Source organism: Lepisosteus platostomus, chromosome 7 (genome assembly GCF_059453375.1).
Source record: "Lepisosteus platostomus isolate fLepPlt1 chromosome 7, fLepPlt1.hap1, whole genome shotgun sequence".
Taxonomy (NCBI): domain Eukaryota; kingdom Metazoa; phylum Chordata; class Actinopteri; order Semionotiformes; family Lepisosteidae; genus Lepisosteus; species Lepisosteus platostomus.
Genome location: NC_142617.1, coordinates 48,242,113 through 48,269,456, shown reverse-complemented (window position 1 = coordinate 48,269,456; position 27,344 = coordinate 48,242,113). Strand labels below are relative to the sequence as shown.

The 27,344-nt window shown below is 36.4% G+C and overlaps 1 long non-coding RNA gene across 1 annotated transcript; it reads left to right on the top strand.

Annotated features, from left to right (window-relative positions):
* Positions 1-16,467: 16,467 nt before the first annotated feature.
* LOC148659016 (uncharacterized) lies at positions 16,468-24,753 on the top strand. Its single transcript, XR_015940291.1, has 3 exons — positions 16,468-16,544; positions 19,983-20,053; positions 23,069-24,753. It is a non-coding gene; the product is annotated as an uncharacterized LOC148659016 (long non-coding RNA).
* Positions 24,754-27,344: the final 2,591 nt, after the last annotated feature.

The following is a 27,344-nucleotide window of genomic DNA, read 5'->3' as shown; positions in this document are numbered from 1 at the left end:
ATTTCTGATTTTCTGATTTCATTTCCAAATCTGACTCTGAATCATATTTTTTGTCTTTTGCCATAGTAACTGAAGGCCAAAGGTCTCTATTAGTGTCTTTTCCTGTCGGATCACTGCTAGTATAAAGGTCAATTAGGATTTGAATCATGAGACACGTTGCAGCTAATCAAATGGATGAAGAGTAATTTCTATTATGGAGGCTGGAATTAAAGTGTCCGAACAAGAAGGGAAGTGAATAGGGATACACACCCCTTTTCTTTCCTCCCAGGGATCAAAACACGCTTGTCTTCACGTCAGCCTCCGTCAGAGATTTTCAAGGGGAGAAAATCTCAGGGCAGAGTATAAAATCAGATCCTGGGGTTATGACCTTGACTATTGATCTGGCCTCTATAATTTCCATTGCTTGCTGGGGCCCCTCTCCCAACCTGCTGGAGTACATTAGGGTAGAAATCCATAACACAGCCATGTTCATCCAAGCACAGGAAGAAACTAAATTAAATGTTAAAAAACAATCTGGGTCCTGAGTTGGAGACAATTCATCATGATTCCTAGGTGTCAGGCAGGTGGGATGACCAAGGAGGCTCCAGCCAATAGTCTTCACAACAGAATATGAATGGACCCATTCTGCCTCATTTGTCAGGTACCGGGCAGTTCTGGTTTTTAAACACTGACACAAAATTCAGCCAAGGTCAGCTAGTTTCAAAATTACTTTAAAGTCATTGACTGGACGAAAAAGCAGAAGAAATGTGCGACTTAGACTAGAGTGCTATTATATGTGTCACAGAACAAAGCCTCTCTTTATTGCAGGTGTTTCAGGTAAACAGTAGTTGAGGTCTCTGCATTGTTATGGAATATCATTAATAAATATACAGGACAAATTAATCCAGATTAATGGCTGATCATAATAGCCAGTAGCCTTCATCTTTGTGTGATATGTATTTGTGTAACTACTTGCACTGAATCTGTGGTGTGCAGAAACTGAGAGTTCCTTCTAATTATGTAACCAGACCAGTTTGTCTATGTTGTTGGCAAAGTATGAACTTGATATTGATATCAATCAGTTGCCCAAGGCTCATGAGACCCGTTGACTGTGATGTCCAGTCTTGACCTTGAAGGACTCATTACCATTATCATGGGGTCAGAAAGTAGAATGTGAAGATGCAGATTTAATAGGAAATGATCTGCTATTTAATTTGGGACAGTTAGCTGGTTCCAAGATGTCCACCTTGTCAAATGGGAAAATCTGTAGTGAAGGTTATTTGACTATGGAAATAATTCAGTTTAGGGTTTTACTCATTTTATATCAGAAAGCCGATTCATTATCAGTGTTCTGAAAATGAGATCTTTAAGTGAAACCCTTGATTTCACGCACAGAACTTGCCTCGTTTCGATTTTCTTTTCGTTGTAACTTTCTGAGAATCCTAAATGTTACAGATGGTTATCAGTTTTAATGCAAGGAACATCATCTCGTAATGCTGATCACATGACAAAGATCAATAAATAATTTTTTGCCAGAAAAACTTGCACAAGAGGAAAGAGACCAAAAGAAAAGAGCTCCAGATATTCAAATAGCGTCTTATGTTAAAGATGTTGAGATAATTATGGCTGCTGTCTGATGCAAACTTGCTGGAATGGAAGGCATGGAAAAACCGTTCTTGTTGTACACTATTAAGTGTGAGACTGCTGTACAGAGACTCTTGTGATTGACGCTTGATAAATTGGTCTTTCCATGTGAATTTGTTGAAGCTTTGTAATGCTACCTTTGCCACTGTCAGAAAGACATGGTAGTAAAGGGCAGTCAGTTTTAACTTCTTATGTGCCCTGCAATGTGAAGAAAATAAAAACAAATTCATTGATTTATTCAATTATTTGGCTCTATTTGCTCTGAGGATTTATTTTTCAATTTTATACTAGTTAATTCATTTTCAACATTTTAAACAGACCTTTTCAGACAAGTGCAGTTGTTATTAATTAATTCAATCTTTTGTGTTATCAATGGTGAAAATTAGTAAGCCCCCTGCGTCTTTGGTAACCAGTCCTTTTTATTTCCAATATTTATTTTGTAATCAATCCTGTTTTCTTTTAATCACAGGTAACAGGCTCTGAAGTCCACACACTAATATTCTCTGAAACTTTCAGCTGTTATGCATGTAGAGTTTTTTTTTTATATTAAGAGATTAACATGTAATTATGGGATCAATTTTTTGTTTTGTTTTAAAAAATATTTTTGTCTACTGAATATATTGCTTTGAGTTCAATGGGCAACTTTCACTGTCCAAGTTGTCTCTAACTCCCATACTCTGTTTACATTTAGTTATGAATAGAATAACCTTAAAATGTGAAGCATACACAAAAGATGTACAGAGAGTCTATGGAAATTATTTAATAAGAATGTGTTATTCTATTTGATCTCAAGTTCAATAGTTTGTTATTCTAATTGTATGCATTTCAACTACAAGAAAGTCCTGAACCACAGACTAAATGTAATTCATGATGACCTCTTTAGTCATTTATTTAATGGTCGTGCTGCTTAACTTATCGAAAACTTTATTTGCTATCTGTTAGCAAAATGCATAAATTCTCTGCAAAAAAATCCCTTGGATCTCTGCAATTAATATATTTGACTGGGAGTTACATAGAGATGTGAAATCACAGAGGTCAACAAGTATTTATGGAATAGGTTTAGGTATTGCACTGCAGCTAAACCTCAATTCATGCTGTAAGTTTTGGGCTCAGATATATATTTGCACCTCTTTCACCTCAACACTACCCAACACTCAGCTCCTTCAAATTGGTCTTATTTTCTACGGTTCCTGTTTAGTTTTCTATTGAGTGATTCAAGACGGGGGGCAAGAGCCTTTGTAGGGGAAATGATTTTTTGAACGTGCGAAGAGGACACTAGAAATCATCTCCAGCAATTTTGATAATGGGTTTGAAACAGCTGCTCATATTGTCCTGTAATGATGACAAACGATGCTTGGAAAAGACATTACTATCGAAGAGAGGGAAGAGAATGGCCTTGCATAAATTGCTAGTGGAGTATTTTCTAGGGTGATTGTGGAGAATTGTACTTTATTGGCTTATTAACCAGCCTAACTTTTAGCCATTATGCCACTTTCTACAGAGAGGGTTTGAACTCCTAGATCACTCGCCTCAACTTGAAAAATTCCCTTGGCAGAAGCCGAAAAAAAGGTCTGTTGCAGGTTCCTGAGAAGTCAGGCTTGGCTTTCCTTTCATCTCAGTGGCGCTCTGTAAAAAGGCCAGACCACAATAGGAAAGGCTTGGCCCCATTGTCTGACATATTTACCAAAGTGATATTGGAGGCTCTTGAATGAGAGGCTTAGCAATATTGCTACCTGTAGGAGCTGACATTTACATCAGCGTGACATTTCGTCTTCACATGCAGGGTCAATAACTGTTAAATGCTCTTTTTTAAGGTTAATTGGTTTAACATAACTTACTCTAGTAGACTGAGATGGATATAATTGATTTTACAAACATACATATAACTTTAAGTCTAAAGCATCCTTTGTTAAAATACAGTGATTTGTCTGTGGTAATCTTCCCAATATATCTTGTTAAAGTTCAGATATCCTCCATGAAGGGCTTAAAATTGAAAGGAGAAATTGAAAATTTTATGAGGTTGAACATCTAGATATTCTGTGGCTGGAAACAGTTTTGTCATACCCAATATCTGAGAGCTTTTGTTGCTCACAGGGCATTGCTCATTGATCATGAGAATTTAGATCACAAAGTGAGATATTCTTCTGTTTTATGAAGATTTTGATCTGGTACAAAATATCAGGATTCCCATAGTCCGAAAACAACTACAAACCTGGAAAGAGTACGTAGAATTTGCCATACAAGTCAACCTGAGTAATAAAATCAGACAACGTCTGCCATGAAAGCCTCAACTTTTAGCACAATAGTCCCAAACATGTGTCACTGACAAAATCAATGGACATACAGTAAATGGACAAAACTTGTTCCCTTGTCCAGCAAGGATTTTAATAGTTCTGAGATGTTTAGTGAGTCTCCCAAGGGTTTTTGGTGTTACTGTCTCTCATCTTTGTTCGCTACTTTATGTGTTTTCAAGCAGATCCAATACCTCCCAGAACACTATGTGTTCGTGTGGAATGGATACAGCTTTTAACCTGAAGACAGACAGTCGGTTTACTCAACCTTAAATTTTAGCAAACAATAAAGATGTAATTAAATGGGTCAAATCTACTCATGTTAATTGGTATTATAATTTACATAGTATACATGCACATCAGTACTTTCTGGTTGGAAATATTGAACATCTATATTCTGAAAGCACATAGTGTTAAAGATCGTGTTTTATTCATAAAGGGATGATCAACATACTGTTTAAGGTTTCAGGTTTAGGTTGATTATTTATATCTGCTTCTTGGAAAATGGGGCTTTATGTTGTATGTTTTGATAACCGGCAAAACTTCCAGTAAATCTGGCCTTATTTCCTTGTTTCATTCCCTCTGGATGCTTTTTAGTTAGGGCCTTAATGGGTGGATATGTGTATGGGGAGTAAGACCAGAGTGAGGAGACCCAGGGGCATTTTTAGTTTGAGGGGAAAGAAAAGAAAAGACGCTGCTTCCTAATTTAAACATTGCAAAAAAGAAAGCTTTAAGTCTGACCTTGCAACTGGTGTTAATGGCTTTCCTCTCCCTGATTCCTCACTATTTAGCACTCCAACAGCAACCATCACCACTGCCATCCCCCCAGCACACACACACTACCCCTCTAAAAGCTTCCTGGAAGTCACTGACATTGTCAGTAAAAATGTAATCCACAGTGTATATTAGTTATTAGAAAAGGGTCCGATTTGTAGCGGAGGTAGAAACTGAAGATGTTTAAATTTATTATCGTTTTTTTAGCTTCAACGTGCTCTTGTTTCAGGGCAATTTTCTTTTGTTGAAAAAGAAAAATGTCGATATTGATAGAATAAAAATGGTTGGCGGACAGGATGTGGCCTCTTAAAGTCTTTTAAACACACAGAACATACAGAGATGTGGGATATATGCTCCTCCAGAAAAAATATTTCATTTCAGTCTGAAGCTAAATATATACCTATATGAAATTCAATTTCAGTTCCATATTGTGTTAAATATTATTTTGCTCTTTATAACTTTATTACCAATATTATTAGTAGCAGTACCAACAACAGTAGTATGATGTTGATGAAGATGCATAGTAGAGTGATAGTAGCTCTAATAGCAGTGTTAGTCATGGCTTTTGTAGTAGCTGTAGTAGGTATAGTATTAATATTCAGTGGTATATCATGTTCTCTGACCACTGTCTTTCCAGGAAAACTTTGTAAAGAAGATGTATCTCTTGAGGGTACTTATTCTTGCAAAATAAAGATTGATAGTAATGATGTCATGGGGTTGTATCTGAAGGGCATAAATGATACATAATGGTTGTGAATGAGATATCATGTTTATCTTCTTGAGTGATGGAAAACTTGATAAATCGAGAGTGGTAAAGCCGTAAGCGAGTTTATTGTCTGGCCTTACGAACTGAATAAAACGGTATCTTGGTCATTCAAATGTGTACCACAGGTCTGTTTAAACTTTGCTGAATGCCTCATAAAAAAAGACATCCAATGAGATTTATGTACAGAAGTACTGGATATTGCATGGAATTGTTTTGAATTTAACTTAGTTTTTATTAAATTTTATAGGGAAAACATAAAAACATGAATTAAATGTGCTACAGAAAGATATTAATGATCCCTTTAAATCATATAACTAGCTGTTTTTTTTTGTCTTTATTGTGAGGAAGTATCTGATTTTTTAATTACAGTATACAGTATTTTGATTTTTTTTCTACTCTCCTCATACATGATAATATTTATTATGATTTCCAATTGAAAGAAATGAAACATTTTATTTTTATTTTAAATTTGTTATGCAGGAATAAAATTCAGCTTCTTGTACATTATAGATTTTTTTCCCCTGTTCCTTTTATGATACAGAAAGTCCTGGAACTTTAAACAGTCAACTCGTTTTTAGCACTTGCCTTCATTTACAAAGAAATCTATTTATACTGTATTTACAGTATATGCTATACTGTATATTGCCATTGTTGCTGTATTCGGGAAAATCACATTTCTGTAATAATAAGAATTTGCATTATTTTGCAGGATATCTTCCATAAGCCTTTATGAGGTCAGAGTTTCTTATAAAGTGTGAATCAAAGATGGAAGAATGAAGTGTTGTGTGAAAGGCCAGCATCCCACTGGTTAAGCAATCCCTTACTAGCTTTACAGTTACTGCTTGACAAATTGCACTGGAGCAAAATGGTCTGTTTTTCAGGCTTGTAAATACGTGACAAATGACAGTGCGAAAAGTATTGATTCCAATCACATTGATACAGTGTTTCATACAGAAGCCTGCTGTTGAGAATGGAAATTATCACTGACAATAGATGCACAGATGCTACATAAAATGATAGCTTTTCACAAATCTACCCATATGCTCAACATACAGTATCTCAAAATTTACTTGCTTTTGCATGCTTTATGTTAATTCTTCGGAAAGAGATTCAAGGCTGTATGTTTAGATAGAAGGAGAGACAGAGGCAATGGAAAACAGTTATACTATTTTGCCCAGCCCCTCCTTTTTCTTCGGCTTAATATTGTTAATATCATATATTAAATTGAATGTTGCTCATTTTAAGTTTTCTTAAACAAAATGGAAGCGGCCTCTCTCTGATCCGCGATCGAATGACTTTTTTTTTATATTTGGCTTGCAATCAAAAAAGGCAGATTATTAAAAAAATTAGAACTGTAAAGATGGCTCCAAGGGTTGTGTGATGAAAGGCTAAAGCCAGATTTGCCAAGCAGTGCTCCAAAAAGTGCTGCTGGGGGTGTCCCCCAAATTACGGATTATAACAAACTCGCCCTTAAGGTTGCCTTGGTATGTTTTATGCAGTTCTGACCTCAGGGAGAGCTCCTGCATGCTGATGTATTGACCTTCTCTCCAGCAGCTTAAAGAAACAGGCCATCTGCGGAACAGCACAGCCTGACAAGGAAGTCAGGCTAACTTTGCTGGGGTTTTTTTTTTTATCAGGTCAGGGAAGGATTAAAACAAAGAGATACTCCTTCAGGATTATGCTGCAGCCTCACCGAAGGATTAGTTAGCTTTATTCATGAGAGGCCTGTGTAGTTCCAGCTGAGGCCTGGGCCTCCTTGCTGTTTGAGTCACCCACACACCTATTATTTTTCTCCATTAAAGTGTGATACACCAGCTGGCAACAGGAAGGTCAGGCAAGCATCAGCACTGCAACCAACCCCTCATTATGAGGTAAGGCTGCTGGGCAACACTATAATTAGATGGGGGGTTTGTTTGTCCACAGCCATAGACAAACCCTATGATTGGCCTATTCAAGCCAGGTCAAGGATCATAATTTTGCTTCCTCTAAGTGTACACTGTTTTTTTAAAAAAAGGCTGGTAGCCATTTTAAGGGATGGGGAGATGCTGACAGAAGTCCGTTGTTAGCTGTTGTTTTTATTTTAGTGGTGCTGGTATGTTTTGTTTTAAGTCTCCTTTGCCTGGCACTCATACAACCTCTGGTCATTGTCAGTCGAATAATGAGCTCGCACATATGCCCTCCCATGTGTGTTAGCGATGGTTTTTTCTTTGCCGCGCTGGAAGCCATTTCTGTTGTTTCACTTGGCTGATCAGTGGTCACATCGCTCAGTGCTCATATCGATGTGGGCTTTATCTTAGATAACGTGGTATACAGGAGAAAACATCAGTCTCAGGATTCCTTGCCCTAAATTTAAAGACATAATGATTCCCATCAGGAGCAGATATTTTAATCATAGATGCCAGAGTTTGAGGGGAGGAGTGGTTATCATTTTGCCTAAATGTCAGGCATTGCAAAGAGCAGATTGACAATTGTCTAATAAATGAAACCCTTTTACTTAATATTATATTCTCTGTAATCTGCACATTATAAATTGAATTAGTCCATTCATATTTTCTACATTTTCAGCAATGTTTATTTATTTTTTTCAGAAATTGGCCTTATATCTATGATTTATTATTACCACATAGAAAAATTAAAAAATTCATTTTCTTCTTCAAATTTCAAAGAGCATCTGTTTTGCAATTACCATACATTTTACATTCCTTATGTGCAATATGTTTATTTTAGGGATCAGAATGGTTTGGTTAGTTCTGAGAATTTTACAACTATCCCTAATAACTGTGTCTGTGTATGAACACTGTATTACTGTCACTCATCATGGAGAATTTCATTAGAACATAACCTTAACAATATCTTATGTAGCCCTTCTTTAATCAGTTGTGAGATTTGTGCATTCAAAAGCCTTGTAATGTTAATCCCTGCAAAATGCCGTAGAGACACATAAAGGCGTCATTTCATACAGGGACGATCTATTCATTCATACATAATGGGATTACTCTACTGTATACAAAGGACTGCCTGTCCATCAGTTCTCATTCGGAGTACCATATTTAAAAAAATGGACTTAAGTGCACACATCAGCTACCTATTATCTAATATTAATTTTTGGAACATGTGTTGTATTCATGCAATTGTTTCACACAAGATTAACTCTGAAATGAGGGGGATGGGAGTACTAACAATTATGTAACACTTATCAATTTAATTATGCCTGTTGAGTCACAGCAAATTACAGCTTTTGACTTCTCCCTCCTCCCCCCGGTGTGCAACAGATAAAAATATTAATAAATGCCTTTTTATTATGTAGCTATGCTGTACATGTCCGCAGGGTGTAATGGCAGGCCTTGTGTATTTAGTCACTAAATATGGCAGGAAGGAGGAGGAGGGGTAACAAAGCAGAATGTTCCCACAGAAGAGGCATGACACCTCTCACATCCACAACACTCTTACATGCTCAGCTGGGTTCTAATTTTTAAATACGCTACAGAACTCGCTTTTCATCTGTGAATCTACGGAATAATATATCAGGCACTGACTGATTCAGCTGTGACCCAGCTTTGATTTTAGCACTTTTTTTAAAACTCTTTAAGTTAAGATAGGTCAGATGACAATTTTTTATTTCAGGTGTTATTCTCCCACAAGATTGCATCTCTATCATTTCTTACCCACATCCCTTACATAGGTTCTTGTAACTATAATATAAATATAAAGCACCTGGTTTGTGTAGCCATCTGTTATAGAGAATAGTACTAAATAAATAAAGGATGTGGCGGTTTCTTAACCAAGCCAGTTTAAATTTATATAAATCACTATTATATATTATGAAATGTTTATAAAAGGATGCTGGGTATGTTGAGCTTTGGGGGTACAAAAATGAATGACTAAAGAACAGAATATTTCAAAAACTTACTGCACTGTTTATTTTTTCCTATAAAGCTGAGTATGCGCCTTTAAGAATTTCAGTCTTGTGTGCATCACAAAAACATATTTCAGTCTTACATACGGTATACTAATGCACATATGAATACAACACTCTAAGTAGCACAACAATAGCTTATTTAACACATTCATAATAATATTTATACTTTGTGGTACTGTATGTAAGTGAGTAGATCTTTGTTCTTGGGATAACAATGAGTTCCACTTGTGATTTCATAAAGTCATCAGGTGTTCTGTTTGCAGTATGACTTTTGAGTTAAAATTGCCAAAATTGAGTGATTAAGATTCTTTATAAAGTCTCACTCAATGAATGAGTGTTAATGAAAGAGCACTTAAAGATACAACCATGCCCTGCCTGAATAATAAAAATTGCCTGCTTGCTATTGATGTGATTGTAGGTGGTTTCTGAAAGATGCCGTCTGGGGAAATTAAAATGTTAGCAGGCTAGTCCAGAAAAAGGATGGGGCTCTATGAGGGACGGGCCATGACTATGAAGAACATCATATTCTTCTGACCCCACTTCATAATGATTTTCGGACTGCATTGACTACAACACAAGAAATTCTAGGATTATTTAAGGCGACTTTGCCACTCTGCAATACATTGACTACATCTTTGAACTAACAATGTTTCCAACCACAAAAGTAGATCCATAAGATATTGTGATCTGGGTATGTGGTCCTAACAGGGCTGTGCTCTAACAATATGCAACCAGACAACTAGACAACTAGACAACTGAACTAGCGATGACTGCGTCGATGTGATACAACAGTACAGCTTCAAGAAAACAATGTTGAAGTGATAAAGTGACTAGCCTTTTCTCCTGATCTGAATCCAGTAGAGTACGGGAAAGTACACCTGATGCTAAATTTGACATCCTTTTATTTTTTTTTTGGCAGTGTGCCATGTTTTGTACTGAATGCTTACTTTGAGTTTCTTTATTTGTATTTGTGGGTTTTGTTCAATATCCACATTTATTATATTGTAATTAATTCTATAAAGATGCTAGTGTTATTTTTATTTTGTGCATCTGTATATACAGCATCTACAGAGACAGACACAACATACTAAAAGGCAAGACTTCAAAATCTCACTACTCTTACTATTGTTCATCAGTTCACCTATTCAACATTGAGTGCCAATGTGTCAGTCCTGCATCACTATGGTCATTCTGAGAGAGTCACAAAGAAGAAGCAGAATTCCATGAGAACTATAAATCAAATTACACATTTGCACCTATACCTGCAGCAAAAAGCTAAAAGTGCAATAGGTTATGTTTAGGAAAACACTTCTAATACATAGTAACTGCTGTGTGGAGCTCAAAAAGGCTTTTCTTTAAAGAGTAGCGTCCCCTTTGAGATATAATTTAGGCTGTATCGAACCTCTGTATATTAACTGTTCCTTCCCACAAGACAGTTTGCCTTTTTCAAAAAAAGAAGTGTCTGACTCCATTGAAATATCTTCATTTCAGATTGAATATCAATGTGTCTCTAAGTCTGCTGGGTAGTTCAAGGGAACTAGTTCTATTTTTTCTTTTACCTTCTGAATGTTTCATGCCCCAGAAGTGTTTGATGTAAGGTTTTAAAGCAGTTATTATGTCTTGCCTCTATAAATTATATTAGGATGTCTGTTCCATAATGACTGTTCATTATCATACCTTTGTCTTGAAAAAAATAATATTCTGATGCTTTAATAAAATAGCTATGTGGAAGAGAGCTGAAAAAATTCAGTTAAGGTTTTGGAAGTGTTTTGCATCAATAGCATTGCCATTTGTTGCAAATTTCCACATTAAAAGAGTACACCTGTACTAACCAATTAACTTGGGTAGTACTGGTGTACTGAAATCAAACATTTCTCACCAAGACTCATTTAATAGTATTTTTAAGGTAATCACAGACAACTCAAGAATACAGTGTTCATTCTTAAGAAATTTTCACTTGAAGACTGGTTTTAGAAAAGACTGAGGTTTAGAAAAAATCTACCAATTCAAACAACAGACCAGAAATTCAGAAGCCTAATAAAAGATGTTTTTGTTCTCATAAGGTTTTTGAAGTAGATAAAGACACAACTTCCTGAACTAGCGATGACTGCATCGATTTGAGCTTCTCAGTGTTCTCAAGGCTCACAGAGTCTTAAGGGAAGTTTGTATTTAAGGCCAAACAAAGTAGATGGACCAGAACAATGTGCTCTACAGCCAAGACCCAGCTAAGGCAATCATTTGCAAAACATTAAAACCCCAGCAGGGGAGCAGAAGGATGCAATGCTTATAAAAGAGAGGTTTACTAAGGGGAATCTTTTGAAGTTTATATATTTTTCTTATTTATCTTCCATCCTAGCCCAGATGTGTGTCTGAGGTATAGCAAAAATAGTTGCTATATCAGTATGCAGGTGAATGCATAGCGGTTATGGAGAAAAGGTGACAGTCACCTAAAATAATTTTATGGTTTGTTCTCTGACCTCTGTCATCCTTGCAGATTCTGAATCAGAGCAGTTCCAAAGCCATTGTGAAACCTCCAGACCTCTCTAAGCATTTTAAATCAATTTGCTGTAATTATTTTACTGCATTAGAGGTTTCTTGGATCTCCATTGATAAAGAATTATTGGTTGAGACTCAAATTAAATACAATGCCACTTCATACAGGCTGATTAGTCCATTTAAAGTCATGCTCAGTATGCCTTTGAATGTGATCCGAAAACTCAATAAAATGCAGGACTGCTTGAGCATATTAGTTTCAGGAAAGCACATGCATTGTAGAAACTCAAATCTTTCCTTTCATCCTTTTATGTATTTCAATGTAAAATGACCTAAAAACAGAATAAAAAAGGGTATTACAGTATCATATTCTTTGACTAATCCTTTCATGTGTCTTTTTAATGTAGTAGTACAATGAGATATATCATATAACATATATCAAATATATATCAAAGATATATCAAAAACTATTATTGAATGAAGTATACAGTATACTGCTGTATTATACTATATGTACTAGTTCAGTGGTACTGGCTGGTTCTAAGCTCAGACTTCTGAATGATTCCGACCAAAACAGTGTGCAAACTGGTTACCAATTTGACATTAAATCATTTTTCTGTACTGTACTGCTGTACTTCTGTACTGCTTTTCATCCATCCATTTACTAACTGCCTCTTCCAAATTATCGATCATGGGGGAGCTGTCCCAGCAAGCAACGGCAAAAGGCAGAATATCCCCTGGACAGGGCACTAGTCCATCACAGCACAGAGCAGACACACAGACACAAACAAAGACACACATACTGTACACTCACATTAGGGCCAGTTTTCCCAGATGCCAATTAATGTACCAGTATACTTTTGGATTGTGGGAGGAAACTGGAGCACCTGAAGGAAACCCAGACTAGCGGGAGAACATACATGCTCCACACAGACTCCATCCAGGTCGAGAATTGAACCCAGTGCTGCAAAGCAGCAATGCTTGCCACTGTGCCACCCTACTGCTTTTCAGTGTTTCTTTTCTTTTCAATGTGATGTTAAAGATGTTTAAAGATACCATTGTTATGTCACTCTGCAACTCCCAACTGCCAACCCACTGAAGCTAAGCAGGTATGAGCCTGAGTACCTCATTCAGTACCTGGATGAGTGACCTCCTGGGAAAAACTAAGGTTGCTGCTGGAAGAGGTGTTAGTGGGGCCAGCAGGGGGCGCTCACCCTGCGGTCCATGTGGGTCCTAATGCCCCAGTATAGTGACGGGGACACTATACTGTGAACAGGCGCCATCCTTCGGATGAGATGTAAAACCGAGGTCCTGACTCTCTGTGTTCATTAAAAATCCCAGGGCGTTTCTCATAAAGAGTAGGGGTGTAACCCCGGCATCCTTGCCAAAATTTTCCCATTGGCCCAATCATGGCCTCCTAATAATCCCCATCTATAAATTGGCTTCATTACTCTGCTCTCCCCCCAACTAATAGCTGATGTGTGGTGAGCGTTCTGGTGCACTATGACTGCCGTCGCATCATCCAGCTGGGGCTGCACATTGGTGGTGGTGGAGGGGAATCTCCATTACCTGTAAAGCGCTTTGAGTCGGGTGTCCAGAAAAGCACTATATAAGTGTAAGCAATTATTATTATTAATATTTCTATTTTGTTCTCATTGACCAATGTGGTTAATTAAACCTTTAAACGTATGGAATGTAAAAATGCCTTCCTCAAATCAGTCTGTATTGTCTCTAATAGTTGTGTGAAACTGTAATTGTGTTTTGTGTTGTGGACAATGGTTCAGAAGGGACTAAACTGAAACCACTTAATTCTAGTGAGTGAAGCTGGATCCTAATTCGAGTCTCCTGAGTTAAAAAGACTTGGCTTAAGACCACTACACCTCGTGGTCCCTTTTAACTGCTGTTTTTAAACAGAGAACAAAGGACCAGAAACAATATAGAGAAGATTTAATCAAATACACTTCAATACTAAAAAAGATTTAAAAACATCTTACTGACAAAAGAATGTTAGTAGGAGGGATGACCTTGAATCCCAGATTGAGGTAGGAACCAACACTGGGAGCCTGAGTAATCCTTGACTGAACTGAGCTTTAACATTAAACGACTAATTTTTATGCGTTTGGTAAACATTAATTAGAAAGGGTCAGTGGAGTCAAATCTGTAGCTTCTTGGACCTGAACTTCACAGTTTTTATGAGAACAAGAGAGGCTTTCAAAATCCTAAGCCTGCTCTTACAGGTGTCGATTTTAAAAGCAGTTAATAGGTTTTAGATGATAATCCAGCAGTTTTTGCAGAATATTGATGAAAGTATTTTCCAAATCCTAAAAATAAAATGTTAAGGCTGCTGCAATGAAAAAGTATTGACTGCTTTGGTCCCCTTTCAGTCTGAACTGGAATATGTGGTGATCTAAAAAGTGGCTGGTTTACATCATAGTCATAGACTACACTGATAGACCATTTGTAGTGAATATTATTATTGCAACCCTTTGCATTACTTTGTGGGATTTTTTCCTAACATTACAATACAATTGCCCAGACATAGTGCATAAGAATATAAGATTGATTACCAATGAGAGAAGGCCGTTCAGCCCATCCACCCTATATTGTAGTTAGCATCCTTTTCTCATCATTTTCCTTTGCATCTCTTTTCTTTTTGCATGTATGACTTAAAGACATTATTTGAACCATATAATACAGGAGTAGCCACAGAACAAAAAATATGATACACAGCGACCTAGTACTAATACTGCTATGTATCACTTAATATCATCATCATCATCATCATCATCATCAAACCATTTCATTAAAATAGTGATTCTGTATAATTTTCTGGGAGATAAATATACCATTAAATTGTAAGTATACACAGGCAGAATTTGACTGCTTTCACCTGAGGACATCTCCTTATAATATCCAGTAATATATGTCCTGTATATGTTACAGATCCATATGTTATATGTCTGTTCTGTCAGCTGCAACAGTTGGATTCTTCACTGGGCATTGAGAATTACAAGAATCCTTGTGTATTTACACAAAGCTAAAGATGTCTGCAATTACACCTGTGGTGTGTAGGGGGATGGAACTACACATTAGGGGTACAGAATGAATATCCCTCTGCTTCACCACAGAGAGCTTTCTCTCACTTTGGCCAATTGATTTCTCTGTGTGTAGCCATGCATGGACTAATGTGTAAAACTATATTAACACGTACTGTAACTGTCACGGGAGAGGTAAGTGTCTTCACATGTCTACGTTTTACATTTGGGTTGAAGAACTAGTGTTTTGTCCTACAGTTTTAAGAGCATGCTTTGTGTGCGTTTTCATTTCTCTTTTCATTTCACACAAAATCTCTTGAGAATTGTTCTTTTTTTTGTGTTAATCTCGTGGGAAAAAAAAAACTTTTCCATAAGTGGTCAGGAAATTAGCAGTGGTTCTGTTACAGAGTTGGCACCTGGATCCTGAGATGATTATTTAAGTTATATGTTGCTAAAGAAAATGAAAATAAACTTGAATATATATTCAATATATATTACTGTACACTGTATGTCAAGATTAATTTTGACTAAATACCTAATTTGATCAAATTCCTTGTTTAAATATGTGATTTAGATTAGATTTTAGATTACAATTCCCATGCTTTGTCAATTAAAAAAGACTTGTTTCTTGATATACAGTATAGTGACTGAGGCACTAATAAGAACAGGGCAAGGAACGTGGATGTCTGTCTTGGTGAAAGGACTCCACCGGCCCAGCTTTCACTTGGGTCCAATAACATGCGTCATTGCCTTGTTTCAGTGCAAAATATCCCGAGGTAAATGTCATGAAATTGTTACTGCTTTCTTTGCATGATCCATCTGTTACAACAGCCGTCATGGGTATGGCAAGACTCATGGTCCAGTTGTCCACACACACTATTTTGGTACTACAGATGTAATGGCTTGGGGACAAACCCTCTATTGAACAAATGTTCATGAAAAAAAATTGAACAAATGTATATTTGATTTAAAGTGATTCAAAATCCGTCAGCACGTTTCAGCTGAAACTTTCAATGTTTCAAAAGCACTCCTCTGAGCAATACGTATTTTAGAAATAAATGAAAAAATACTGCTTTCAACTCTTCAACTTGCCTGGTTTTACTATTATTAGTTGTCTGCAGTGTCCGATTTCGTCCGAAAAACAATCACAATAGAATTGTGTTGAAGTGGTTTGCCAAATGTGTTTTTAAATGTCCTGTTTTGTGTTTTGTGTATTTAAATGATGTATTCCCATAATACAACAATGCAAAGCCAGCATTCAGTTTTTATTGATCTTTACGTGAACATATTATTGTGAATTTTAAAACATACCGTATGGAAAAACTACATGATGCACTGCAAAAAGTAAGGATGCAGGTAAAGTAATTGTAAATTAACATCTTTTAATTTAGCATTATCCACAGCTGTTATCCACAGTCTGACCAATCTTATTGAAGAGTAATGTTTGACTGCAAAAAAAACAGGGACTGAGGTGGACAGGTTTCGCAGACGTCTGCTCTTTATTGTGCCTAACTCCTAACTGAACAGTAAGACACCTAAGTGTCGTAAAGCAGTAACCCCCCCCCACTACCACCACCACCACCACTATACCAACAGCGCAACAGCGTCATAAACCCCAACGGACACAGTGTGCAACATAACAGGTAAGTCTGTCAACAGGCATCTTTGAAAGATTAGGATCTCTAATCTTCAAGGGTTACACAGAGGGCAAGGCACATTTTACTGGTTCACAACTCAGGAAGTGGTCTATAGTGCTACTTGAGAGGACATGAGAAGAACTTCAATGAGTTCTAAGTCAGAAAAGGTGTTAGACTGAGTGCTGAGCACGTTAACTTCTGTTCGAATTTTAGCTTTTAAAAAACATGCCTCCCCTCACCACTGTTGTTGTTTATATTCTTTCTCCTTAAACGCAGTTAAGGTACGACGAAAGTAAAGTGACTTTTTTCTCTTCTGCCAGGTGTCAGATGCTCTGATCTCAGTTATTTCTGCTCTCTCGAGACTGTCCATCTTGTACAGTAGATTACAGGGTAACAGCATTTATGGTTTGCAAGCAAAGCTTTCACTCATCCTTTGTCTGAGGATTGCTAGTGTTGTTAATACCGTTTATTAAGCTCTATTCAGTTTATTCAACATAGGATTAAGAGTCCAGGAATAAAATGTCGTTGACATAAAACCCCACTGTGTTTAAATAATACCACAGTTTTGACAAGCTAGCTTTTTATACATGAAGGTTCAGTGAAATTATCACATTAAAAAAGGGATAGGCTCATTGCTAATAAAAATGTAGAAGTATAGAATGTATTCAGTTGATAGTTGTTTTTAAAGATTAAAAGTATCTGGAGATTTCCAATCATTTTTTTCTTCAGTGAAAGATATTTTACTTATGATTTTCTATTATATCACCTAGGATACAAACATGGTCATGACTATCATTATGATTATTAATGAATAAAAGTTATAAGCATTGTACATTTCTGTGAAACTTTCAATTTTTAACCATGGTTTGTGCAGTTATAATTGTTTCTAAACAAGGACATTATCAGAAAAATCATTGATCTTTATATTACTTTTAAAAGTATTATTTAAATTAGTTTCAGTTCATTCAGGATAGTCTTAACAACATCAGTGAGGTATGCAGCACACTTTTGCATCTAACGTTTGCATTCCATACAAATGCTTGTACAGTATCCTTCAGTAAAAAATATGGATGAAATCTGAGATCAGGATGAAGGATATAATTGTTGAATTTGTATCCTTTAAAGAGTGCTGATACAGATCTTTAAAGTGCAGTTACTCTTTTTCCCAGGACAGTATGGTGGCATGGTGTTTAGTGTTGTTGCTACACAGACCACTTTCTCTGTTGGGTTTCCCCATGTCCACATGAGTTTTCTCTTCTTGCTCAGGTTTGCTTGCACTATGGCCATTGTTATACTTCACATGTTAATTGGTGTTTCTATAATGTGCTTGTGTAATGTACTGTATGTGTGCTCTGTGATGTACAGTACTGGTATGCTGTCACAGTGTAGCCCAGATTTGTACCATTACCAGGTATACCTTTCTTACATTGGATGGACAGATCATCTTCTCCACATTTATTAATACCACCATCTCAATATTTTAATCACAAGTAGTCCCAAAACAAATTTCTTTTTCTTATGCTAATCTTCGTGAAACACAGACAGACAGCATTCTGTTCATAAAAAGTGTGTGTGAGCATGTAATATTGTCATTGTAAAAGCAAAACCTGAGAAACTACCCCGTCTAAAAAAATCAATTTTCTCTTACAGCTAAGGGTGGCAAAATATTTGTGCGTCTATTTTCATTCCATGTGGTGTTTCATTTGAGATACTGTATGCTCTGAGTACATAGAATAGAACAGACATCCCTCACAAAGATAGGAATGCATTCTAGTGTGTATCAAAAGAAAGAGGGACAGTGCTGAGTGAGACAAAATACACAAAAAGAAGCGTACACACAAAAAAAACTAACACAAGGTGCAAGCTTCTGTTCTGAAATTCTCTGAGTTGGATCTGATAATAAACATTGTATTTCTTTAACCAAGCCAGAACAGTGGGTCTGTTTTTCATGTGTGTACTGACCTTGTGTTGAAAGTGTACTGTTGGAAAATCCATTATTATCATTACATACACTTTGGGAGAAGTGGCCGTTTTGTGGATTGATGGTGTGAGGTTGCCACTTTAGATAAAAGAGGCCATGAATTATTGACTTAATGAGGTAATGTTGGTTGATTTCACAACAACCTCTTTAGAATCTGGCTACCACTTACAAAACACGTAATAATAGCCTGTGGTGTTGAAAACAAGCAGCGGAGGCACGTTAAACAGAATTCAAGATGTGCCCAAATTTCTGTTTTGGTAACCATCTTTGGTGCTAGCACACATATCATTTTAAAATAAGATACCCTTGTTCCCTAACATTACATTATTAATGTAATGGAAATTTAAGAAAAATTGAAAAAAGTCACAAAAATCGATTTTTTCTTTTCTTGCTTTCTTTTAATTTGTTGTTTTTATTGATACGTTTATGGCTGTTACAGTAACAATATACAGTACCAGACTGAAGACTGAACAATATACTGTATGTATCTAGTTCAAAATGGATTCCAGTAAAACTATGTAGGCAGTACAACACAAAGAGATGAGAAGACTAATTATTGTGGACATTCCAGCAAATGCTACTAACATAATCTTAATTATTTAATTGATTACAATATATTGAAACCTTCAGGATGCTGAAATAAACTGTCGAGAAACAATATTTCCTTCCTTTTTCAAACCATCTAAGAACCTAAATTGCAAACTACTTATTTGATTCATTTGATGTAGCATTCTACAGATTTCATGATTATTATTCATGCTACTTATTCAAACAGATGAAACCGCAAGCATAAAAATATTGGAAAAAAAGTTAAATTAGGATGAGTTTGACCAACATGATTTGAAACGAAAGCCAGCTAATTAAAATCTAAAATAATCCTTTTTTATTTTTATTGATGAATACAAAATAATGAGTCAGATGGCAACAGAAACTGATGGAGACTGACAGCATCTGAGAATGCTATTGCATAAAATCACATTGTGCTTTTGTACATAACTGTTTATATTCTGTTCTGATACTTTTCTGTTAGTTTACTAATTGGCTGAACCTGTGCTCCCATAAATCCATACAGAAGCGCTCTCAAGGTTGTAGATGAAAGAGCTCCAAGAATTGATTTGTTTGTGTGAACCTTTGCATGTGATTGCAGTGCGTCTGGTCTGAATTTGAACTTATTCTGTCACAATGTGCTGAGTAAGCAAATGAAGACACCTGGAGGTTTCTTTTTCTTGAAGTTCTCTGCATGTGATTGTTTCTTAAAAGAGAAATATCGCTTTATGTGGTGCCCTTTAACTTGTAAACTCTTTAGAAGTCTTTACAAGTTATTTTAAATAATAAAAATGTGTTAAGTATGTCAACTCACAGTAGTCATCACTTCATTGTATGCATATGTTTTGTTATGTAGACCTGTCAATCTCAGTGTAAATTACTGTAACTCTGAAATGAAATATATTGTCCTTGTATAGTTGATGATCAAAAACGTTTTGCAGCAGATGAACAGGCAAAAAGCGTCAGAATGCAAAGTGACACTACTTATGTAAGTGCTCCTTGTCTTGAAATTTGTTGTGTTTTTTCTATTATTTGTCTTTGTTTTCCATTTGTAAAAGTATTTTGTGCATTTTTAAAGACAAAAGTTTGGATTTTTTTTTTGAGAAAGCATAAATGCATCACTGTATGAAACAGTTCAGCACTTTTAAATTACATTCTACTGCTTTTGTTTAAATTATGTCAGTTTCATACAGTTTTGAAACATAAAATCTGGAGAATGAGACCCTAACCATTGGTAGTAAAGATAAAACAGTTTAAAGTGCATACACAGGGTCGTAAGATCTGCAGTGGTTAAAAATAACCTATTCTCTGCAGCTCTGTAGACAGAAAGCCAGGGAGTTCACATGTGAGATTTACTGGAAAAACTAATTGTGTACACCCGACCGACATTGATCACAGGAATACATGGCTAGCTGGAAGCAGTCCTTGAATTCTGAAGCAAGCAGACAGGAGTCTCAGCAGAACAAACAATATGTTTTTATGTGAACACACATTTTTCTTCCACTAGGGAACACATAGACTACTGAGTTACTGACTTTTCTTTTTATAAAGTCTTTGTTCCAAGGTATATCTTCCTTTTTTTAACTTCATATACTGTAACTGGAAATCTAAACACTTATTCCGGGGGCATATTCCTCTTTCGTCTTTGTGCCCATGACAATATCAAGGAAAGAAAACTATTAAAAATCTGATTGGGCTGTTTGGTTTCCTCGGTATGTAAACTGACCTGTTATGAAGAGTGAACTGATCTTTTTAAAAATTAGGCAACCCCTCTTATATTATAGATGAAAGATCTGTAATATAAAAGATCTATCTGACATCAAGTATGTGATCTTTGCTGCTGTGGAAAATGTGCAGAGTTGTCAGGGTGTTACAGTGTGCAGAAACTACCCTTTGTCCACCAGAGGTGCTTTAGTGTTATGGATTTCACTTTAGACTATTTTATAAAGCCATTTTAAGGGTCAACACTCTTGTTTGGCTCACACCTGAAAACTGTAAAACACTGCCTGTAAGACACACTACAGATCATGTCCTGGAAAAATACTGTCACCTTGTCACTGGTGACTGTGCCTCTTGTTCACTGCAAGCACTTACAGTACCAAAAACAGTCTATAAAAAGCATCTCACCCCAGGTATTATCATGTCTCCTCAGAAATTCTTGAAGAGCTGAATTTGATAAAAAGATGTCCACAGACGGACTCATTTTTCTTTACATTGAACCATAAGACTTCATTTGCTGAAGAAATTAGACAATTCTTTTGTATAAATTCATGTTCATGAATCATAAAAATGAACAGTCTCTTATTTCTGTTCTTCCTTTCAGCACAAAGTGTTTTGAATTTGTTTAGAGTGTACTTTGTTCCATGTCATTTCTGCAATAAACAATTGCATGTTGTTGTTTTATTGCTTTCAGCGGTTTGTGTGGTAACTTTGTACCATGTTTAGAAACAAAGCAACAGATTAATTCAAAAAAGCATTTATTACAATGACTTCTGTTTTAATCTCTTCAATCAATATCTTAAAATAAACCATCCATTTTGGGCAACAACCGATCCCAGTCAGAAACACTGTAATGGGGAGAAAGAGTAGTCTGGGAAACCTCAGCAGTTTTATGGTAAATGACAGTCTTACTAGACGATCCCTGCATGGTTTAGCCCTTGTTTTACCCTGAGCAGGTTTTCTTGATTGCTGTTGTTATCCACCGATAGTTGTGTTCAGCACTGACCTCAAGCCATGTGACACTAAACACTCTTCATTTCCTCAGTCATTAGCAGAAAGGGAGGGCTCAGGGCAAAACCGTCATGGTCATTTATCTTTTTTTTTTCTCCTGAAGTGCCACTTTCTTTGTAAATCAAACAGGCCAATCAATAGGGCAGTGAGGAAGGTGGACCGGGAGCTCTGTGTAAATGTCCATCGCACCGCCTGCTTGGTCCTGACTTAGGAAGAGCTGAAGGACTGTGCTTTTGAGTCCTGGCTCTGTCAGGAGGCCAACAAATTCACCTCCATTCAGGATCAGGATATTATAAATATACCCTCTGGCCATATTTGTGTAAGTTACCACTTTTATCTGCAGCTGATGAGGAGAGTTTTGATTCTGTTGTTGTTATTTTCATTGTAGTCAAATGCTCTGCAATTAAAGTGACTAAAATCTCAGTTTTGTACCTCTTTCAGTATTAATCCTCCAAATGAATATGAAGCAAGATCTCTTGCAGTGTCAAAGAAACTTCACTGTGTATTAGTCACAGTGAAGATAGCATATGTATGTTTTTACATTAATCAGGTTATTTGCCATCAATTTGAAGAAATTATCATTTTTTTTCATAGCAAGACAAATCTATACTGTACAGTACATATGTATTTTACAACGCTGAACTGTGAGTCAGTAATATAAGCCTCAATGTGTCTTTGTTAAGATTCAATGTTCATTGAAATGAATGAGAGTGATTTCAGCTCCCCTCCTAGTGGCAGAAACAAGGGATTATTTGCAAACTGGGTTTAATCTATTTACTCATACTAACAGAGCAGGCATAGTAAGTTAAAGGTCAGACTGATTGTTCCTTAGATTGTCACATGACGTAGTGGATGAGCAGGCATACGTCACGAGTTGCTCCTCAATACATAATAAAAACACCTCTGATTCTTAACCCAAACAGTGCCATTCATGTGCTGTGTGCTATAGTTTAGTAGACAAAATGTGATCTGAAGCAGTATTATTATATTATATATTTATATTGTAGTATATACCAGCAGAAAGCAGTTTTGCATTTTTTTATTAAAAGTAAATAAGTTCTGGCAACTAGAATACAAAGAGTTCTATATGTGCTTAAATATTAAACTTACAACATATACTGTACAGTACATACAAGAAGAGAGTTCAGTTTACCATCAAAAGACTAAGATAATATACATATCTAGTATAAAAAAGACAGTGGTCTGAGTCTGTCCTTCTATTCATTTAGTATTTTTAGTGGTAACCACTGCGTCCTTTAATTTCTCCATTCAGATGAAGATGTCAAAAGAGAGTCCGCAGGGGGAATGACAGCGTGATTAACCAGAATGAGGCCTAAGTCAAGAGCAACGGAGACCTCTGGGAAATTAAGGCACCAATTTTCACTGTCAAGATCAACTGTGATAGGCCACCATATCCCTAGCAACACGCAATCCTCTAGTCTGCACCTTCACACACAAAACCTAATTTGGCTGCACAGCATTATCCTGTCTCTATCTCTAAATCGGCTGAAGGAGGCCTTTGGAATGGGGTTTGTACAATATACTTGTTTGCTCGCTTTGAACAGAACACAATTCCCATGCAGTAGGCAGCCACTTAGAATCCTGTTTAGTACAGGTCACCACAAGCCCTCCTGTTTGGTTCCTTAGTTGATGAGTGTTGGGCTCAGGAGAGATCAGGAGGGGAAGGTGAGTTTGTTCTCAGTTTTCCAGCTGGTTGGGGCTGAGCTACTAGGTGATGTGTTTTCATGTGCATGGCATGGCAAGTGAGAGTCACATTTTTTGCATCTCTGAGTTCTCAGCCTCCAGCCTAAAAGACTCATCTATGCATTTTATTATTCAGAACATATGTCCAGTTACTGCATCAGAGAATATAATGTCACAGAAGAAACATTTTTACAGTAATGAGAAAAAGTATTTTTTTTCTTCATTTCTTGTTCAAAACCGATCAGTTAGATTAAAGCACTTTTCTGAATGAAATTTATTTACATCTTATACAGATTTTATTTTATGCAGCTGTGTAGTGCCATGGTCAAAAAAGTCATAAGAAAACTTTGAAATATGTAAGGTCTTCTTTATCGGTACAAGGTCATTGTCTAAAAACATATTTAATAGAGTTGAGTACTTATTACATTAAAGCAATGACTTGTGCCTTAAAAGCAAACATCTCCACAAAATATAAGGTTATGATTTAAACATTAATCTAAAGAGGTAGAATGTGTGTGGAGTGGAGTAGCCTGAAAACACAGTACATTGGCAAAAAGTACAAGTACAACAATAGTACAAGTTGACACCTCAAACAAGATGCATAGAAATTATAATGATAGCATTATCTTTCTTTTATTTGCCTTAAAACTTATACTTCGACCTCAATTGGGCAGATAATCATTTTCCTTGTTCCAAAATAGAATTTTGTCTGCTAAACTCAGTGCAGCTGGGAAGATCCAAACACAATCCAGGCCCCCAGCTATTCTCCAACTTGGTACTCCAAAATCCTATAATGTAATAATTCTCTTTTTAATCAGTTTGCTTAACATCCTTTTAACACACTGATCTTTTTAAAGTCAAGAGCATAGATTATAGACAAAAGTCTCATTTTCACTAAGTCTGATATTCTGACAGGTGTTCCACATCTTCTTCCTTGTTTTTTTCTAGTTTTTTTATATACTGTAATTATATTTCTCAAAAAAACATCTGTTAAATAAACCTCCAAGACTAATGCATCACAAGACCATTGTAACATTCATCAATCACCCAAAGATGTGCTTGACAGCGTTAAGACAACTACCAAATCAAAAATCTAAGTGGAAGTTCAGTGACTGGGTTGAAACACTCAACAACAGGAACAGGTTCAAATTGGTAATAGAATTTGTTTTCTATTGACAGTGTTTGGGAGCTTTCTCCTTCTGTATATTTCTCACTGCTTATGAGCAACTTCATTAGAATTGCCTGGCTCTGATTTTCCTTCTTGATTCTAGACAAAATTCTGTTCCCCTGAGGATTCAATATAATTCTATTTTCTGCTATATGGATATCTAGGTCAGATCAGGTGCCGAGCAATTTATTATCTCTCATAAAAAAAAAATATTCTCCATTGCAGTACTTAATATACAGTAGTATATTTAGGCAATTTAGAGAAAATCTTGTAGCTACAGGGGCTAACTTCAGCCAAATGCCGCATTGCACTAATCCATTGTATTTAAACCTCTCAGTAATGTCTTTGCACAGTCTGTGCCCAGCGTCAATACTCATTGGAATGTATTGGTAGATGATCAATAAGGTGGAACCGAAAAATGTTGTGGTCAGCATCAGAAAAAGTATACAATAGACATGGATTACCCTAATGAGTGTCATTCCTTTCTTAAGGTTTAATAATTCTGTTCCAATTTACAAACTATTGTCAGTCAGTCACAGAAGGAATAAGAAGGAAGCATATCCCCTTTCGTTTCATGTAAATGTCAAATATTCTTTATGCATTTAAAGTTAAATTATTTGTTATAATGCATGAGTTAAGCATTTTGGCTTGAAAATAGCTTTATATTTGGCAACAAATGCCACTAACTGCTGTCCAGTAATACTTAATTTGAGACATTTCAAAGAACCAAAGAGATTTGCTATCTGGAGGTTCCATTAACACACAGTACTGGGGCTACCAGATGCAGATAACAAGCATGGTGTGAACATTTCTTCATTGCACAATTAAAATGGTACAAGGAAAAGACTGGCTCCATCACACACAAACATTATTTATCAATGCTCCACACAAAATTAAGCTTGACCCACAGAGAAAGGCATACAGTATACAACACATTTTAAAAATAAAATGGTTTAACTAAACTATTTTGAAATTGAGATAAGGATGTCTTTTTATTTGTTCAGTAATTTCACCAGTAAAGGATCTAGCATTCATGTTGTATAAGGCTTTGTTGCTCTCCTTTGCTTAAGGGGAAAGCTATGCTTTTGTGGATGTGAATCCCCCTGAAACAGTGTATGGCAGTGTCCACTTCTTATTATAGGCCTGGGGTCTTTCAAAGGTTCATGCAATCATTTTTTCTATCACCTCCACCACACTGGGAGGGTATTCACTAACCCCAGAGCTCCACGCTTAAGGTCACCTCAGGGGTCAATGACATTCAAAGCCAGGATCACCCAGCTCCCAGCCTTCAGCAGTGAACTATTAGGTCACACTCCTGCCTTCCATCTGAATCTAGGGACTGCATCCACAAGATAACAGCGAGTAGATATTTCCCAGTCACTTTGCTTTCTCCCCGGCCAGCAGTGCTACATTGAATCAGATTGGCACTGGGAACTGAGCTTAGACCTCTCCTGAACCCATTTCGCAGGTAACCTTTGAAGCTGCCAAATCAGAATGATTTTCAATCAACTCAGATATAGCTAGAAATTCCCAAGTCCCCAATATGTTTCCCTAGAAAAATGATCTTGTTTGCACAGAGGCTTCAATAATTCCTTCTAATCAAAATGAATGAAGGAAAGAAACCCCTGTACCACTTGAAATTTGCACATTCAAGGTTGGCTACATCTTTTAACAAAGCCTTTTGACAGCCTCGCTTCTCCCAGCCACTGTTTTGTATCATAATCTATTCATATCTAGTTTCCCTTGTGATGTTTACCCTACAAAGCCAGTCCAGTTGATTGAAGCACATAGAGGTCTGATTTTGGTAATCTACTTCAGTCTATTCGAGTGCATTGCAAGACAGTCCAGTTCAATACTGTCCACTTCAGTATTAATTTGTCTTTTCAGCTATTTCAACAGAGAATGGAGTCTATGGCATTCGCAGTAACTCACCTCAGACCCATCCGTCATAGTATTGACCTGTGGCGAATGGCACAGTCTATGGTTGCTTGCTCACAGATTGGGTTCCTTTGTGACAGCATAACTTGATCTGGAAAATTTCATAGATATTTACATCTTTTACAGCAGGGCAGGAAGCTCATGTGTAGAATTTGCATGAAAATACATGTAAGCAGTGTGTCAGAAAGGATCCCAAAACTCCTTTCGGTCACACAGAGGAAAGGGGCTCTACAATCCTGGTGAAATAAAATTCAGGCTTTAAATGCTGTAGCTCCAGTTTGTTTCACTGTGTCATGTCTTAAAATAAAATTATTATGAACCAGTCTTTTTTCCAAACCTCTTGTTGTATAGAGTGCAATTCATGCTCCTTGGCCTAAGGGCAATTGACTTCTCACAAGAGCAGGAAGGGCAATGACCCCTAACCTCAAGATTACTTATAAAAAGCTTATCTGAAATGGTTTCTAACCATCGGATTTCATAAATAAATGGAATATATCATACATCTTACATGAGACTCTGAACATCTATATACAGTATAGGAATATGTGTTTATTATTAGAATGCTTAGAGTACGTTATGTAACAAATATCTACCCATTTATTTTTTTCACTCTATACTTTATATTATATACTATATGTGTACGTCTTTTACACTGTGCATATAGTCACAAATATCTCTAAAATAAGTGTCATATCTGAATAATACACACTATATGTCGCTATTGGAGAAGGTTATTAAA